Source organism: Tamandua tetradactyla, chromosome 6 (assembly GCF_023851605.1).
Source record: "Tamandua tetradactyla isolate mTamTet1 chromosome 6, mTamTet1.pri, whole genome shotgun sequence".
NCBI lineage: Eukaryota > Metazoa > Chordata > Mammalia > Pilosa > Myrmecophagidae > Tamandua > Tamandua tetradactyla.
Window position 1 is genome coordinate 6,736,088 of NC_135332.1, and position 18,206 is coordinate 6,754,293.

Sequence of the window (18,206 nt, forward strand, 5' to 3'; positions counted from 1 at the left end):
ACACAGTTATCCACAGAGTTGTTTATGCAAAATCCCAGATGCCATCCTTGACTCCTCGCTCTTCTTGGTTCTCCATCCATTTGCAAGCTCCATGCACTCTAGGATTCGTCCGACCCCTTCTCACCGCCTCCACTGCCAGTACCCTCATTCAGGCCACTTTCACATCTTGCCTGGACTACAACAACCTCTTAATCGACCTTTCTGAACCTCTTTTGTCTTCCATGTAGCAACCTGTGGGTGTTTGTAAAACATAAATCAGACCATACTTCACCGCTGCTTAAAATCTTTCAACCACTTCCCTCGCCAAGAAAATAAAATTCAAACTCCTTATCAAGGCCTATAAGACCCCATATGATCTGATCCCCACTGGCCTCTCTGACTTCCTCCTCTCCAACTCTTCACCTTCTCCCTCTTCTTTCTGACCCTCAAACCTGTCAACCTTGCTTGGGGGTCAGCATCTTTGCAATCTGAGCTAATTTCTCTTCCCGAAATATGTTTCCCCAGATCTTGACATGGGTGGCACTTCTTGAACTTTTCCTTATTACTTGAGTCTCAACTCAAATGTCATTTCTCCAAGAGAACTCTCCTGACCTATCTGATAAAGGTGTTTCCCACCTTAAGATACTGAAATCCCAGGATGAGCTGGGACCTGGCATCAAGGAATAGAGAAAAGCTTCTTGACCAAAAGGGGTAAGAGAGAAATGAGAAAAAATAAAGTGTCAGTGGCTGAGAGATTTCAAACAGAGTTAAGAGGTTATCCTGGAGGTTATTCTTATGCATTATATAGCTATCCCTTTTTAGTTTATGGTGTATTTGAGTGGGAGGAAAGTACCTGAAACTGTAGATCTGTTCTCCCATAGCCTTGTTTCTTGAAGATGATTGCATGAAGATATGACGTTTACAATGTGAATGTGTGATTGTGAAAACCTTGTGTCTGATGCTCCCTTTATCTAGGGTATGGACAGATGAGTAAAAAATATGGATAAAAAAATAAACAAATAGGATGGTATGGTGGTGGCTCAGTGGCAGAATTTTCGCCTGCCATGCCAGAGACCCAAGTTTGCTTCCTGGAGCCTGCCCATGCAAAAACAAACAAACCAACAAACAAATAATGGAGGAACAAAGGTTAAAGGTTAAAATAAATTGGGTGGATGGAAAGACTAGTGGTCAATGAGAGGGGGATAAGGGGTATGGTATGTACGAGTTTTTTCTTTTTCTGGAGTGTTGTAAAGGTTCTGGAACTGGGTGGGGGTGGGGAAAAATCCATTCAAAACCATTCTAGAAGTTGTTTTTGGGCAGAATAGCCGATATCCAAGTTAAAAGTAGGAGGGTCACTTTATTACTTTGTTACCTTTCAAAAAAAAATTTTTTTTTGTTCACCTCCTACATAAACGTCAGTCACCACTCCCGAGCGGAGATGGTAGACTGTCCTCCCGCTTCTCAGCAGCTGTTTCCTTATCACTGCAGCAAGGCTTGAATAGGTGTGCGTCAGTGAGGACTTCCCCAAAGCGGCTTTTATAGATAATCCCACTGTCTTTTCCAGTATGTGAGATCTAAAAAGGAAAAGATCAGTGTTCTATTAGAACCGGAAGCCCTCTGGGTATCTAAGCCATCAGCTGACCCCTTACGGGAACAAGGAGCCTGGGCTGAGGTGGCCGTCGAGGTGGTACTGAGGGCAGCAGAATTGTGGGGGTTGCATTCTTTCTGCAGTTTACTGACCTGGTTGCTTTTTATCCTGTTTCCAGACAGAGTTTTCGCTTTCTTTGATTTCAGTGTAGTCTTTAGACTGGGTCCTGCCCTTGCGTCTACCGCATGATTCCAGTTTTTTTTGTTTTGTTTTTGATCCTGCTGGCAGCTTCTTCCATCTTTTCAAAAGCAAGACGCATGCTTTGTTGATATCTCCTCAACAAGTCTCATGCAACCCCAAAACAGCTCTGGAAGACCTTTTCAGGGCATTTACTGTCAGTGAATGGAGAACTAGAGGATTTCGCCCTGCAAATACAGCAGCCCTCTACACTTTGGTACATCTTTGGCTTGTGAAAAACCAAACAGCTTTTCTTCGGGGCAGCAGTCTTTCCAAAGCAGCCGTTCCATGCGTATTAACTTCCCGAGGAGCGGAGTGCACGCCTGGCAGGGCCCCTCCGGCCGCTCCCTCCTCCTCCGCTGGCTCGTCTAGCTTTCTTCAGTTTCGTTTAAAGGAACTCTTCGTTCTTATAAACGACCTCTTGGAGAAGCCTGCAGGCCCCGCCGCTGCCAGCAGGGGGCGGCACTGCACACGGGGCCTCGGAAGGAACCGCGGAGCTGGTGCCGGGCGCGCTCAGCTCCCTTGGCGGGCCTGCACAGGCAGCAGCTGCCGCCACCTTTGCGTGGTCGCCGGCGCCCCAGAGGACCCGGGCACCCGAGGGACCTTTGTCCCCAGAAGCTGAAAGGAGCTGGAGCCTTGGTGTAGGGCCCTGACGCGCCTCCGCGGGAGTGGCAGGGGGGCCTCGGGCCGGGACGTCCGCGCGCCAGACGCGGAGAGCCAAGAGGGAGCCGGTGCGAGGACCCGAGTGCAGGCGGCCGTGTCATGAGCGCCGTCGGGGCTGGGTAATCTGCAGGACTTGCCCGGAGGAACAGGGTTGGGGCGATTGTGTTGCCCCTCAAGCAGGGAGCCAGAGAGGACGTGTATCACTTGAACTTAAGGGACAGGAAGGAGCTTTCCTTCCAACCTCCTTAAGTCTTTTATCACCCCCTCTATCGTCCCCTCCACCGTGAGGGACAACCGCTGGCTGCCCGATAGAGGGAAAGGGGGACGCTGAGACAGACCAGCTCTAATGTGTGCACACGTGCATACCTAGGGGTCGTGATACCTGCAGCACCCTGCGTGTGTGTGTGTGTGTGTGTGTGTGTGTGTGCCTGGAGATAATGAATGATTCCTGCCACAGACTCTGTGTGTGTGTGTGTGTGTGTGTGTGCGCCTGGAGATAATGAATGATTCCTGCCACAGACTCTGTGTGTGTGTGTGTGCGCGCGCGCGCGCGCGCCCCTGGAGGTGGTGATACTTGCAAAAAACTCTGTGTGTGTGTGCGTATGTGTACCTGGAGGTAGTAACACTTGCAACAGACGGTGTGTGCCTACTCTGTGTGTGTGTGCACCTGGAATTGGTAATATCTGCCACAGATTCTCTGTGTGTGTGTGCCTGGAGGTTGTGATGACTGCAACAGACTCTGTTTGTGCACCTGGAAGTAGTAATACCGGCAAGAGATTGCGTGTGTGTACACCTGGAGTTGGTAATATCTGCCACAGACAATGTGTGTGTGCACCTGGAGGTAATGATACCAACAACAGACTGTGTGTGCACCTGGAGTTGGCAATATCTGCAGCAGACCCTGTGTGTGTGTGTGCACACCTGGAGGTATTAACAGCAGCAACAAGAGCAGGGAAACTTTCCAGCTCTTCTCACGGCAGGCTTCCTCCAGCTGGCCCCAGCTCCCTGGGTCACCCCTTTTAGTTTGCTGTGTCCCTCCACTGTGTTCTTAAACATTCACCCACCTCACAGAGCACCTGGAGGATTCTCACAGCCATCAGCTGTGAGATTCAAAGTTTCCATCAGCCCACCCGACCCCAGGATGAGAGTTCTGAGAGAGCAACTTGAAACTAAGTTATGAAGGGGCTAGGATTTTGCTTTCCTGCCGAGGCTGTGACAGGACTCCACCCCAGCGTTTCCGAGAAGTGAGTTCATTCTTTGGGACTTCAGGGGCTACACAAATCTGGTGATGGCAAAAAAAAAAATCTAGAACTAGATCTGCATAATTCACAGATTACTGTACCACCCCTGACTCTCTCCTCTTTCTTGGGAGCTAAATATTTCCTTCTGAGGAGCCAGATGTTTCCAAAGGATACACTCAGTCTATGTCATCGGCTGCCGCGGCTGCTCATATTGGCAGCGTGTTCCCACATGACCAGGAGGCAGGAGAGGTTTTGTTTAAATCCAAGCAGACCTACGGGGGCCAGAAAACCAGAAGCCCCAGGAATTTGGGCCACTCTCTCTGAAGTGTTAAAAGATGGGAAAAAATGCACCTTTGAGTCCCTGTGCAGAAAGTAAACAAACACGCAAGTCTTCTTGGAATGTCAGGTGAGGGTCATGGGGCCGGGAGCAAATGCCAGAAACTCATTACACTCCAGGAATTTGGATTTCATTTTCCTGGGAAAAATAACATCTGCTCCTGTGTTCCTTACTAAAGAGGCCAATCATCAGAGAAACCAGAGGAGCTTTGAGGGCAGCTATAAGACAAACAGGCGAGCCTGTGCTTTCATTCTGGCCTTCCAGACACTTCCCCTGGGCAGCAAGTGCCTGGCAACTGCCAAATAGTTCAGAAAAGCATTCCCCATCCTTTTTTCCATAGTCCACGCTGTCCCCCATGCCGAGGGGCCACTGGCTTGGTGGAGTTCGAGGGTGGTGCCCACTGGTGTAAAATGTGTTCATAATTATAAAAGAACACATCCTAATTGTAGGAAACTTAAACACACAGGCCACTGTAAAGAAAAAATAAAATAATTACCTGTTAGCCAGTCACCCAGAGACCATGACTGGTAGGGAATTCTGTAATGTTATTTCCTTCTGGTCTTATATTTCAATGCATGCTTAAAAAAAAAAAATTACATCTAGGTGAAATGATTACTTTTTTAAAATCTTGATTTCTCTGTTGAACATTATATCGTGAGCATCTGTCCATGGGTGGGGCCTTTTGAAAGAACCCCTCAGAGCTCGGGGGTAGCCCACCAGCACAGAGCCTGCAGGGACAGGGCAGAGGGTGGGTGTCCCCTCTGCAGACTGCCAAAGCGCAGGGCATAAGCGGCAGGAGTGAGGGGGGCTGGCTTGTCCCCTGCACCGGGGCTGGCTCCAGGCTCAGTCCCAGCTGTTCCCCCGCCTCCCAGGAGGCTTTCCGCAGGTTTGCCCAGCCTCAGCATGAAGGACACCCTCCTTTGGGGGGAAGGGCTGGATAGTCTGGCTTTGGTGTCCTGGTGGCGCCACCCAAGTTCAATGAAACTGTGGGCTTGCTCTGTTTCCCCATACTATGTGTGTGTGTGTGTGCACGCGCGTGGGCTGAGGCCTGACCTGCGGTTTTATTTCTGTGATAACACGAGACAGAACAGTGCATCCTATGGGCTGGTTTCCCACCCCGCTTTCATGCAAACAGATGATCTGCTCCTCCCTGAGGGACTCAATGGTGGAGAAGTGACTATAAGTGAAGATTTTTGCCAGTGACTCCAGCCATCAGCTGGACCAGAGTTTTAATGATGATGCAAATAATCCAGTGTTTTGGTAGAAGGATAGCCTCTCAGCTGTGAGCTGTGTGGCAGGTAGTTTGTTCCTTGTAAAGGTTAAAGTACAAAGGTTTGCAGATGGCCTTTTTTAAACTTTTTTTTTATGGTAGTAAAATATACATATAACATAAAATTTGCCGTTTCAACTAAGTGTACCATTCAGTGGCATTAATTGCATTCACAGTGTTGTACAACTACTATCTATTTCTAAAATCTTTCATCACCCCAAACAAAAACTCTGCTAAATAAGCAATCACTACCCATTCTCTGTCCCCCCAGTCCCTGATAATCTCTAATCTACTTTTTGTCTTTATGAAGTTACCTGTTCTAGATATTTCATATAAATGGAATCCTACAATATTTATCTTTGAGTGGCAGGCTCATTTCACTTAGTGTGACGTTTTCAAGTTTCATCCATGTTGTCGCATGTATCAGAACCTCCTTCCTTTTTACAGCTGAATACTATTCCATTGTATGTGTAAATCACATTTTGTTTGTTTTTTATTTGCAGAATATTTGGGTTGTTTGCACCTTCTGGCTTTTGTGAATAATGCTGAGAACATCGGTGTATGACTGTCTGTCTGAGTCCCTGCTTTCAGTTTTTTTGGGTATACACCTCAGAGTAGAATGGCTGGGTCCTATAAGTAATTCAACATTGAACTTTTTGAGGAACTGCCAAACTGTTCTCCGCATAGCTGCACCATTTTACATTCCCACCAGCAATGCCGAGGGCCCCTGTGTCTGCTCACCCTTCGTTTTTGTTTTTGAATAGCAGACACCCTAGTGGGCGTGGAATGGTGTCTTCCTGTGGTTTTGATTTGCATTTCCCTGGATGGTGAAGGATGTTTAGCATCTTTTCATGTTTATTAGCCTTATATTTTCTTTGGAGAGACGCTCATGACTTTCCTTACCATATGAAATCCACAGATGGGGCCGGACACTGGTTAATTGGCACCTGACACAAATCATGGAATTGATCAAGGGACATGAACTAAAGAAACTACCAAAGGGAAACATTTCATGTTAAGAAATGTTTCTGTTAGGATGCTCCTTGCTGCATTTTAGGAAAACCTTGAAAAGGGCCTTCATGAGAGGAGTTCTCAGATTTCAGTGTGAAAGTAACCCAGAAAGGGGAACTTTCCCGTACTTATGGTATGCCTGTATTCTGAAAGCAGCAGGGCTGTCAGTACACAATAGTCTGTAGAGTGAATTTGGTTAATCGACTAACCTAGCTAATAAAAATCTAGCCTGGAAATCTAGATTTGCTGCTGTTGCTTTGTTGATTTTGATTTTGTAGTTGACGTTCTGTTCAATAGAGATTTACTACTTAGGTCATACACTGCTGACACAATTTCTAAAGAATTAGCAAACATTGCTTCCTTGGGCTCTCCCAGCCTGGGGTGGGGCATTGAGGCATGAGTAATAAACATAACTGCAAGAGCTGGGTGAACTGAACTTTTATCGCACCCCACCTCCAAGACGCCAGATCTGTGTAAAGGGAAAAGTTTATAGCAGTTCGGGCCTGCCGGCAGTCATCGTCAGTCAACGTGGGACGCTTTATCCTGCAACCACGGGCAAGGAAACTGTGCAAGTTCGGGAAGCTTGAGATTTAAGGGATTAGTTTTACAACAAACAGGATCAAAGCTGTGTTAATAGCAGGGATATGAATTTCTCATGTCGACCAGCCGTGGGTGCGGTGGGGGTGAGGTAGGGAGGTTGGAAGAAAATTAATCCTCCTTAAGGCAAGAGATGTTTGATTTTAACTACACAAGGAGAAAACAGCTGCAGCTCCAAGTGGAAGCTCCCCACCCCCAAGGCACCCCGGGTCTTTGAAATCAGAGCTCACCATTCCCATCTCCCCAGGAAGGCCAGGGGATCTTGAGCTCTGAGAAGCCACCCACCCCGCCCTGTCCCCGCTCCCCAGTAACTTTGGGCCAAAGAGAAAGTGCCTAGACATCCTTTTGACATCAGAGGCTGGTAAAATTTGAAAGACACAAAGTGGGAGAATGATGGGAATGGAGAGCTGACTATTTCTGCAGGAAAAGGCGAGGGATGGGGGGAGGAGAATGAGGGGGCAGACAGGTGGAGGGGGAAGGGGCTTAAGTCAAGGGTTGCAGGAAGAGAGAAGGGAGAGATTTGGAAGGGAATCCTCTTTCTACGACATCACAGAATAGGTGCTGTGCTTCTAAATTAACCAAAGAAAAAGAAGATTTAATTATTTTCTGGATCCTAATAATTTTAGTAGATTTTACATGAAGCAAGTGCCTGAGTATTTGGATTAGGGATCGGAGGGTTGAGAAAGGAGTGATAATCTGAATATATACTATCTTAAATATCTCAATAAAACTGCAAGAAGTGTCCTTAGAGAAATGGTGAAGAGGACTTTGCAGAATGAATGGTTGACCCAGCCCAAATGGATGGATTAAACTTAGAGAAGCTGCTCCCTGTGGGTATAGATCCTGGGCACTGGCTGCTCCCAATTTCTTTTTCAAAGGAGAAAGACATATGGAACGTTGGGGGAGGGCGACTGTGGGGCAGATGCGGTCAGGGGAGGTGGTTCCTGTTTGAACAAAGGCTGAAGCTGGGAAAACTCTCCAACCCACTCTCCCTGGCCAGCAGGGCTTTAGAGCTTGGGAGGCCAGGAGCTTAGGAGACAGGGCTGGGCTTGCGAGGCGGTGTGCTTGGACGGCAGTTAGGAGGCAACAGAAGGCGAAGGAAACTGGGTCTTGACCAAGACTGTCAGGCCTGTGCTCGTCATAGTGTGAAGGGTAGCTGGTGTTGAGTCTTGGAAAGGGCAAACTAGGAACAAACGTAGGTAGGAAACATGGAGTTCCACGGCCAGGATTTGAAAGGTGGGTTGGAAAGAAGATAAGGCTGGGAGAACAAGCTCAGAAAGGAAAATCTACATGGGCAAGACCCATTATGGAGGGGAATGGATGGAACTTAGTTGGGACTCCCCATGAAGAGTGTGGAGAATAGGAGCTGCTAGGGCCCCTGGAAAACCACGGTGGCCGCTGTTCTAGTTTGCTAGCTGCCAGAATGCAATATACCAGAAACGGATGGCTTTTAAAAGGGGAATTTAATAATTGCTAGTTTACAGTTCTAAGCCTGAGAAAATGTCTCAATTATGACAAGTTTATAGAAATGTCCAATCTAAGGCATCCAGGGAAATATACCTTGGTTCAAGAAGACCGATGAAGTTCAGGGTTTCTCTCTCAAGTAAAAGGGCACTTGGCGAACACAGTCAGGGCTTCTCTCTCAGCTGGAAGGGCACATAGTGAATGTGGCATTGTCTGCTAGCTTTCTTTCTTGGCTTCCGGTTTCATGAAGCTCCCCGGGAGGCGTTTTCCCTCTTCATCTCCAAAGGTCGTTGGCTCGTAGACCCTCTGCTTTGTGGTGCTGCAGCATTCTCTTGCTCTCTCTGAATCTCTTTCATTCTCCGAAATGTTTCCTCTTTTATAGGACTCCAGAAACTTATCAAGACCCACCCAAATGGGTGGAGACATGTCATCACCTAATCCAGTTTAACAACCACTCTTGATTAAATCACATTTCCAGGGAGATGATCTGATTACAGTTTCAAACATACAGTATTGAATAGGGATTAGTCTGCCTTTACAAAATGGGATTTAGATTAAAACATGGCTTTTCTAGGGGACATACATCCTTCAAACCAGCACAGCTGTCAAAGAGCTCAGGACCAAGGCAGAGGTGGCAGAGTCTATGGCATTCATGGAGTCCTTGCCGCAGGGACCGATTATTTCTGCTCCACAGGGGTCTCCCCATGTCCTCCGGGGAGGGAATAGTTGGGCAGGTGTCCCTGGTTGGGTGCACCTGTGGGTGGCTGCCCCTTGCTGCTAATGACCTATGAACAGGGGGCTGCCGATGCCTGTGGTCATCATGGATGAAGGAGCTTCCCTCTACCTGCTCTCTAACCCTTTGCTGGCCTGAGCACTAATTAGTGCATGAACAGGGCTCTTTCCACCTGGCACGGGAAGGGTGTGTGTGTGTGGTTGGGATCCACCTCTTTTCTGAATCAGTGGTTTCAACAGGATCAGACCCAGTGCCCCCCCGTAACCAAATATTTTGCAATGCCCCCTCTGTTATCCTGTAATGAAATCCAAACATAAAATAATTACCTACACATGTAGTGGTAAAACTAAGACAAAATCCCACAACAGAATGTCCTTATGTAAAGTAGACACAAATACAAAGTAAGTTATAACAAAATAATAGAAATAAAATAAAATTGTTCAATGTGTAAGTGCCCTGGCATGACTACACTAGAAGACTTGAGGAAATAGCCAGAAGTGTGTACCTATTCCTGGAGGCACCAGGAATGGGAGAGCCCCAAAGTTAGAGGGGAGAGGTGGATGGTGCCATTGACTTAAATACCATGAGCAGGGTGGCCATTAGTGACCTCATTTCCAAAAGAGTAAATAATTTTGGGAAGAGTCCTGCACTAAACCAAGCACTATCTTCCCTGAATTCATATGACAGTTGGGCCCCTAAAAAATTCACATTTATTTAAAAGGTGCAGAAATACCCTGTTTGGGTTTATTAAAGCTTGTGGAATGCAATATGCCAGAAATAGGTTGGTTTTTACAATGGGAATTTATTAGTTTACAAATGTACAGTTCTTAAGCTGTGAAAATGTCCAAAGTAACAAATCAATGGGATGGTACCTTCTCTGAAGACAGGCTGCTGGCATCTGGGACACCTCTGGGTGTCCATGGGAAGGCACACGGCCAGTGTCTGCTGGCCCTCCTCTCCCAGGCTTCATTGCCTTCAGCTTCTGGTTTCAGTGGCTCCCAGCTCTGCTGAGGGCTTCTTCTCTATATGCTTTGGCTTTTTCTGTCTTTTATCCCCTCATAAAGGACTCCAGTAAAGGATTAAGACCCACCTTGAACTGGATGGTGTGTCGATTTGAAAAGATTTATGTACCCTAGAAAAGCCATGTTTTAATCCTAATCAACCTTGTGGAAGCGAAGGTTTCTTCTAATCCCTGTCCCAGTATTGTATGTTGGTAATTTTAATTAGCTTATCTCCATAGAGATGGGACTCAATCAAGTGTAGGTATTAAACTTGATTAGGTGAAGACATGTCTCCCCCATTCCAGGTAGGTCTTGATTGGTTTTACAGGAATCCTTTAAAAGAAGAAGCACTTAGGAAAAAGCTAGAGAACAACAGGTGAGGAAGCCATGAGATTCTGAGAGAGCAGAGAACTCTGCAGAACCATGAAGCAGAGAGTCCACCAGGCAGTGACTTTTGGAGATGAAGAAGGAAAATGCCTCCCGGGGAGCTTCATGAAACAAGAAGCCAGAAGAAAAAGCTAGCAGACTTAGCTATGTGCCCTTCCAGCTGAGAGAGAAACCCTGAACATCATTGGCCTTCTTGAAACTAGGTATCGTTTCCTGGATGCCTTAGATTAGACATTTCTATAGACTTGTTTTAATTGGGACATTTTCTCAGCCTTAGAACTGTAAACTAAACTGTAAACTGTAAGCAACTTATTGAACTCCCCTTTTTAAAAAGCCATTCTGTTTTTGGTATATTGCATTTCAGCAGCTAGCAAACTAGAACAAATTTGTCCCATCTCAATTGAAACAATCGAATCAAAAGATCTTGCCTACGATAGGTCTGCACCCACAGGAATGGATTATAGTAATGTGGCTTTTTTGGCTACAAACTATCACATAACCTGTGCTTATATATAACATGGGGTTACTCAACAGGGTGAGCTCATTAGGAACACCTACATGTCAATTTTGCCTCCATCAATATCCAGGGGGACATTCAAATGTCCTGTGCTACCATGTGTATTTCAGATGTCCAGAGTCTAATAGGTCTCTATCTATTAAATGCCTGTGCTGTCCCCACTCATTATGAAAGTCAGAAATGTCCCTAGGAATGTCAAAAGTCCCGAAAGGGGGATATGGTCCTCTTAGAGAACGCTTGGTCTAATTAGTAAGCTCCCCAATAAAAGGCAAGGCTAGTTGCTTGGTCTTTGAGATGCTTTGGAAAGTGCTACATTGATACTTCCTGATTCCCACGCTCCAAGTTTCTCTCTTTCTCTTTGCCTATACTCCTTTTCCTTAAACTTCTTCCCCTCCAGTGTCCCTGGCCTGCTCTTTCTTATCCCCTACCATTCTTTCCTATAGAAATGATAAAATTTCAGTCCTTTTCATTTGCCCTTTCACTGGGCCTCTGAGTTCCAAGGTGTAGAAGGCAGCACATAGGAAATATCACTTTTCCTTAATTCTCAGGCCCTTTCACTGGATCTGACTTTCTGTACCATTTAAAAACTTTGGGTGCCAAGATACTGCAAAGTAGAAAGGATAATCCGTTCAGCAAAAGGATAAATTTGGACCCTGCCTCACGCCATACAGAAATATCAACTCCAAATGGATTACAGACCTAAGTGTGAGAGTTAAAGCTTTCAAACTCTTAGAAGAAAACATGGGAGTAATTCCTGGTGACCTTGGGTTAGGTAATGATTTCTTAGATACGACATCGAAAGTATAAACAATGAAAGGAAGAATTCATAAACTGTACTTCATCAAAATTGAAAACTTTTGCACTTCAAATGACACCACTAAGAAAATGAAAAGATAATTCACAGACAAGGAGAAAATGTTAAAATATCATATCTATAATAAGGGCCTTGTTTTCAGAATATGAAAAGAGCTCTTCAATCAATAACTAGAAGACAACCTAGTTACAAAAATACGTACAGAATTTGAATAGGCATTTCTCCAAAGTAGATATGCAAATGGCCAATAAACACAAAAAAAGACGCCTAATCTCATTAATAATTAGAGAAAAGCAAATCAAAAGCACAATGAGATACCACTTCCCGCTCACTAGAATGGCTATAATAATAATAATAAAAAAGACGATAACAAGCATCTTCCAGGCTATGGAGAAAACTGGAACCCTCATACACTGCTGGTGGGAACGCAAAATTGTGTGGCCGCTTTGGAAAATATTTGGCAGTTTCTCAAAACGGTAAACATAGACTTTCCATATGACCTAGCACTTCTACTCCTAGGTACATAACCAAGGGAAATAAAAACATAATGTCCTCACAAAGATGCGTGCATAAAATGTAGAGAGCAACATTGTTCATAATAGCCAAAAAAAGGGAACATTCTAATTGCCCATTAACTGGTGAATGGATAAGCAAAATGCTGTATGTACATACAATGCAAAAAATATTCAGGAAAAAAAAAAGAAAAAGGAGATGAAGTACTGATACATGCTAAAGCATGAATGAATCTTGAAAACATTCGCCAAAGTTGAAAGAAGCCAGTCATAAAAGATCATATATTGTATTATACAATTTATATGAAATGTCCAGAAAAGGCAAATCATAGAGACAGAAAGCAGATTAGAGGTTGCCAGGGACTGGGGGAAGGATGGAAAGTTAACTTTAAATGGGCACAAGTTTTCTTTCTGAAGATGAGATGTTCTAAAATTAGATAGTGATGATGGTTGCACAGTTCTGAAAATATACTAAGACCCATTGAATTGTACACTATAAATGGGTGAAATTTATGGTATGCAAACCATATCTTGATAATGCTGCTTAAAAATCAAGTAGGATTGCTTAGCTCAGGGACATTGGTATCCCATAAAGTAAATAAAACTTCTTTCAACTTAGAAAAAAAATATCATAAGGCCCTTGATGCACAGTGGGCAGGCCCATGAGCTTTGCAAGGGTCTGCAAAAAGGTTTGAGACCTAAAAAAATGTATTGGTTTCAGACAATAAAAACTGAAAAATCAAAAGGAATGAAATGCTGACAAAATTTAACAATATGTCAAATAGCCAATTCACTTCAGAGAAAAATAATATAAATATAAATAAATATATATATAAATTGATGTAATATGGGATATGGTGGGATTTCATATTTGCTACAATGTTGAATGAGACAGTGCCCAGGGCCTATGAAGGTCTTAGGCAGGGTAGATGCCTTGCCAGGCCAGATTCTTCCTTTCCTTAAGGTAAGAACTTTCTTAAGTCATCTATAGGCTTGTCTAGGCACTCAAGTTCATTGGACATATCAATAATGGGCAGGCTTCAAGGTTTTGCCTCGCAGAAGATTCCTTATCCTGCGTATAAATCAATGCATGCAAATCGCTTTATGCCAGAGAAAGTGTGTCATCTCTTTCCACGCAGGGAAGCCCCAGGCTGTGCCTTACATTTGGATATTGGGTTACAAATGTAATGCTGGAATAACATTTACTGTGTTGTAGAGTCAGTATGTATTCATACACACATGCCCCGATCAAACTCTCCAGGGCACTGCCTAAGGACGTCGATATATCTTTATCTACTTCTGAGTCCCAGGGTATGTCATGGTCCCAAACACATGCTCTGTGCTCAGAAATAAATTTTTTAAATGCACAAAATATTTTTATTTATAGGGTTCATGAAGAGAAGCACCTGGTGCCTGATTTTTTTTGCTTTCATATCATCCTCAATTTCAATCTTCCTTGGAAAAGACAAGAAAATTTCTAATAAACAGCATTATAATATCTTTACTGGGCGACCATCATAGTGATAACTGGATTCACACAAGAATCACAGTGGATGCTAAAACTAGTGGGTGAAAGTCGGAGGGTTAACAGAATATTTCCATGGTCTTAAAGTATCTTGCCATAAGATACTTATTAATTGCAAAGAGAAAACAGTAACTTTGCAGAAGAGAAAACTGGCTGACAACATTCTAACCAATGATCAAAGTTAACATCACCAGTAATGGGACAGATTGACCCCATGTGCCTCCCAGCATGACGCACTGAGAATAACACATCATTACTTCTGGAATATTCCTGCCTAAATGCACAAACTGAATCTAATCATGAGAAAAACATCAGCTGTACCCTAAACTGAGAGACATTCTGCAAAATAACCGACTCTTCAACTGTGCTCAAGGCCATGAAACACAAGGCAAGACTAAGAAATTTTTCCAGATAAAAGACGAAAAAAGATTCAGCAGAATGCAGCGCATGGTTTGGGATTTTATTTTGTCACGTGATATAGGTTATTATTTTGAAAATTGGCAAAATCTGAATAAAGTCTATGGTTTGCTAATAATGTTGTATGAAAGTTAATTTTCATCTAACTGTGGTCAAATTGCCATGATCTTGTCCTTGTTTTTAGGAAATGCACACTGAGGTATTAGGGGTAAAGAGGTGGTGTGTTTGCAACTTACTCTCAAAGGTTTCAGGAAAAAAAAAATAGAATGATAAAGCAAATGTGGTAAAATGTTAACATTTGGGGAATCTGGGTGAAAGTTGAATGGAACTCCTTGTACTATTCTTGCAACTTCTGGTAAATCTGAAATTAGGCCAAAAAAGTTGCAAAATGTTACATTTTCTGCTTTCGACACCAGAGCTATTATTGGATGTCCTTTGTGGCAATGAGGGAGTCTGGTGAACGCATGAAAACTGGTCAAAGAGATTTAGAGTCACTGGGAATTCTTACTTTTGTATCTGTTACCTCTGAAGGGACCATCCAGCCTTGATGAGTTTTGTGTGTGTGGATCTAGGAAGATTTTATTTCTATGCAACATTCTGTCAGTGTTGGAATATATGTTTGGCTACATATTTACAAAATAATGGCTGCTTAAATATGATAGAAGTTTAGTTCCTCTCTCAAGTAACAGACCTCTGGCAATCCAGGGCTGATAAGGGGCTCCCTTATCGTCACAGCTCCGACATGCCTCCAGACCCACTGCTCTGACACACTCAGTGTGAAGCCTCCTGATGCAAGTTGGCTACTCAAGCTCTGGACAGCACATCCGTATTCCAGCCAGGAAGAAGGAGGAAGGTGCAAAGAAGGGCGTCTCCTGGACCCTCTTTAAGACCTTTCCTGACTGTTGCACACAATAGTTTTGTTTTGTTCCAGCGAAACATCTAGCTGCAAGGGAGACTTGTGAATTGCAGTCTGGAGGAAGAGAATGGATATTGGGATGTGAAACAAACCTGTATTTCCACATGAGATAAAAGTAATCAATAAATCAACTAAGACTAAAGTGAAAGTGTTGGGATGACCCGATGGCAAAAAAGGATATTTAGATTTGAGGCTGGGTGGTCTAGGACATGTGAATGGAGACAGGACGTGCTTGGAAAGAAAAGGAGACAGCACCAACCCTAAGGATGCTCTGAAAAGTAGGAATGAAATAGAGATCAAGACTGTGGGTAAGAGCTGTGGTTTAGGAAACAAATAAGACTCTAGCTGAATAGGGAGAAAGGGAAGAGAAGGAAAACAAGGAAAAGAAGAGAGAGGGAAGAAAGGAGGGGGAGGGGCCAAATGAGGGAAAGGTCAGCGATGAGAGGATAAGTCCCTCAATCATTCTTGCCTGCTAGAGCTGGCTCTTGGGTCCCTGGGGCTGTGGCCTCTTGCTTGTAAGGAGAGTTCTGGGAAGGACAGCTTCATTTGGTGTAAGAAACCACCATCCACTTCCAATTGTCATTTGTAGGGTTGGAAACTCTCCCGACTTTCGAATAAAGCCTTTATGTAACTAAATCAGTTAGGCAAGCATGGGCCAGGGACGAGGAAAAAATTAGGCTATCAGTCCATGCTTGGCTGCTGTCTTCTGGGACCTCAAAGCTGACTATTGTGGGAAGGTCTATTGTATTGACAACGAGGAGGTCTGGTGAATACTTTGAAAGCTGGTCACAAGGCTTTTGAGTCAACAGATTTATTTTTTTTAGGTCCCGTATGAAAAACTGCCTTACTTCTAATAAACCCTTGGCTCCTTTATTGTGAAGAAAATCATAAGGGATATTTAACTTTCAATCAAGCTGATGGGGCAAAAAGATGTGTTTAGGTAAAATGACGTACTGGGGGTGGTACAATGGTGGCTCAATGGCAGAATTCTTACCTGCCATGCTGGAGACCCGGGTTCGACTCCCAGAGCCTGCCTGCCCATGCCAAAAATAGAAAAAGAAAATGACCTACTTGAAGGTTCTGAGGGAAAGGGCATCTTTGTTCACAAAGCACTTTGTTTATAGTAAAGAGTTTACGTTATAGCATCCTGGAGCTGGAAGGACCCCTTCCTTTGGGTATAAATATTTTTACAGAAGCCTGGAGAGATTGGAGTTTGCTTTGTCTATAAAAATCTGCTCCACCCAACTCATGATAATTTCACGATTGTAGACACTAGCCAGTGCCAATAATTTCACAACCTAAAACTGGTGGGTTTTTGTAAGTTTTGCAAAAGATGTCTGCAAATCTGGATCCCAATCCCTTCAAACAGTTTTGGTTATGACGGTGGTGGCCGTGGCGAGGGTCTGTGGTCACTCCCAGAAAATGATTCCCCCAGTCCCAGAACTATTCTTTTGAATGAAGATGGTAGGATACCAAGATATCAACCAAAGTGGTAAAAATGCAGTGGGACTGTTCTAGGCGTCTCCTAGTCTAGACCCAAGTATTGGGATAAAACAAACTGCTTGGCCTGTTAAAAACACACCGAAGGCAACACATTTTGTTTTGCAACATATGAGCGGGCAGGTTGCCAAGTAGTTGGTCATGAGTATGGAATCCATAGGAAAAAAAAGCCCTGTACTTTGTCATTCTCTTCATACTGTATTAACCCTATAGCATCAGAAGAATTACTTAAGCCATTTGAATTGAGAACTCTCTTTCTTTGCAGTGACATTATAAAAATGGAAAATCAGCTTTCAGCATGGACTCTTCTACATGCAACTGGCATGTCGTAGAAAGCATGTGAACCCTTAGCAGATATTTCTACTAAAGAATTACCTGCTGGAGACAAAAATTAAAGTTAAAATTAATAGAACAGATTCCCGATCCATGCACTTCCCAGAAAACAAACATAAAAGCAAAACAGACAAACAAAAGTTCAACAAATGGAGCTGTGATAAAGGGATATTCACATGGAAAAATAATGAAACGTGACCCCGCCATACAGTACACACACACACACACACACACACACACACAAATCAATAGAACAGGCAATAATGCCTAAGGATTATTTTCTTCCCTTAAAATAAAATTTCAATTGTAATTAAAATATTTGGTTTCGTTTTGTCTTTTAAGAAGAAGGAATTTAGGGGTCCATTGTTTTTTCTAGTCGTATCTTAGCCAACATGCTATCACTTCCGTTCACGCCTGCTCTTTTAGTGAAATTAGAAGAGTGAAATCCTTAAGTAACAGCTCCAGACATTGAGTTGAAGGAGGTTTAAAAATCGTTTGGTTCAACACCTCAATTTGATGGACAAGAAAGTCCAGGGAAATTTAATAGTTAACCCAAGGTCCCACAATTGACGGAGACTTAGGCCCCCCATCTCCAGGTCCAGAACAGTCCCAGCCTGTCCTAAAACTTCTGAAGACCAAGTTCACCACATGCGAATTCACCTGGGCATTCCTGGTTGGTTCTACTGAATGAAAAGTTCCATTCTGGACCTTCAGCTACCCATAAATATGGGAACTGGGGCTTGTGGGCACTAAATGCAATTTCTAGTTGCAGTAGGATCTAGGATGAAAATTTCCTCAGATACATTCTCCTGAAATAGGATAGTGCCATTTTCCTGTCAAATACCTGGTTCAATTGCAAAAGCCCAAAAACAGGCTAGCAGAGCATTTCTGATTTGTTGTGTGTGTTTGCTGGCTGGATATTAATTATTAACTGGAACATGGAGGTGAAAGGCAGGAAGTAAAAAATTAGAATTTTTGAATGCCTTATTTTAAAACCTAAACCTCCAAAGTAATAAGAGCTGGCATCGTTGCATAGTTCCTCTATCTAAACTCTGGTTTGAGATGCTTTCTGTGGATTAAGGCCTGCTTAAACCTTAAGAAGAGGGGCTATTTTTTTTAGGGGGGCTATTTTTTTATTCCCATTTGACAGATGTGGAAACTAAA

The 18,206-nt window shown here is 43.7% G+C and overlaps 1 pseudogene; it reads right to left on the bottom strand.

Moving 5' to 3' along the window:
* Window positions 1–940: 940 nt before the first annotated feature.
* On the bottom strand, window positions 941–2,093 carry LOC143686553 (SIN3-HDAC complex-associated factor pseudogene; annotated as a pseudogene).
* Window positions 2,094–18,206: the final 16,113 nt, after the last annotated feature.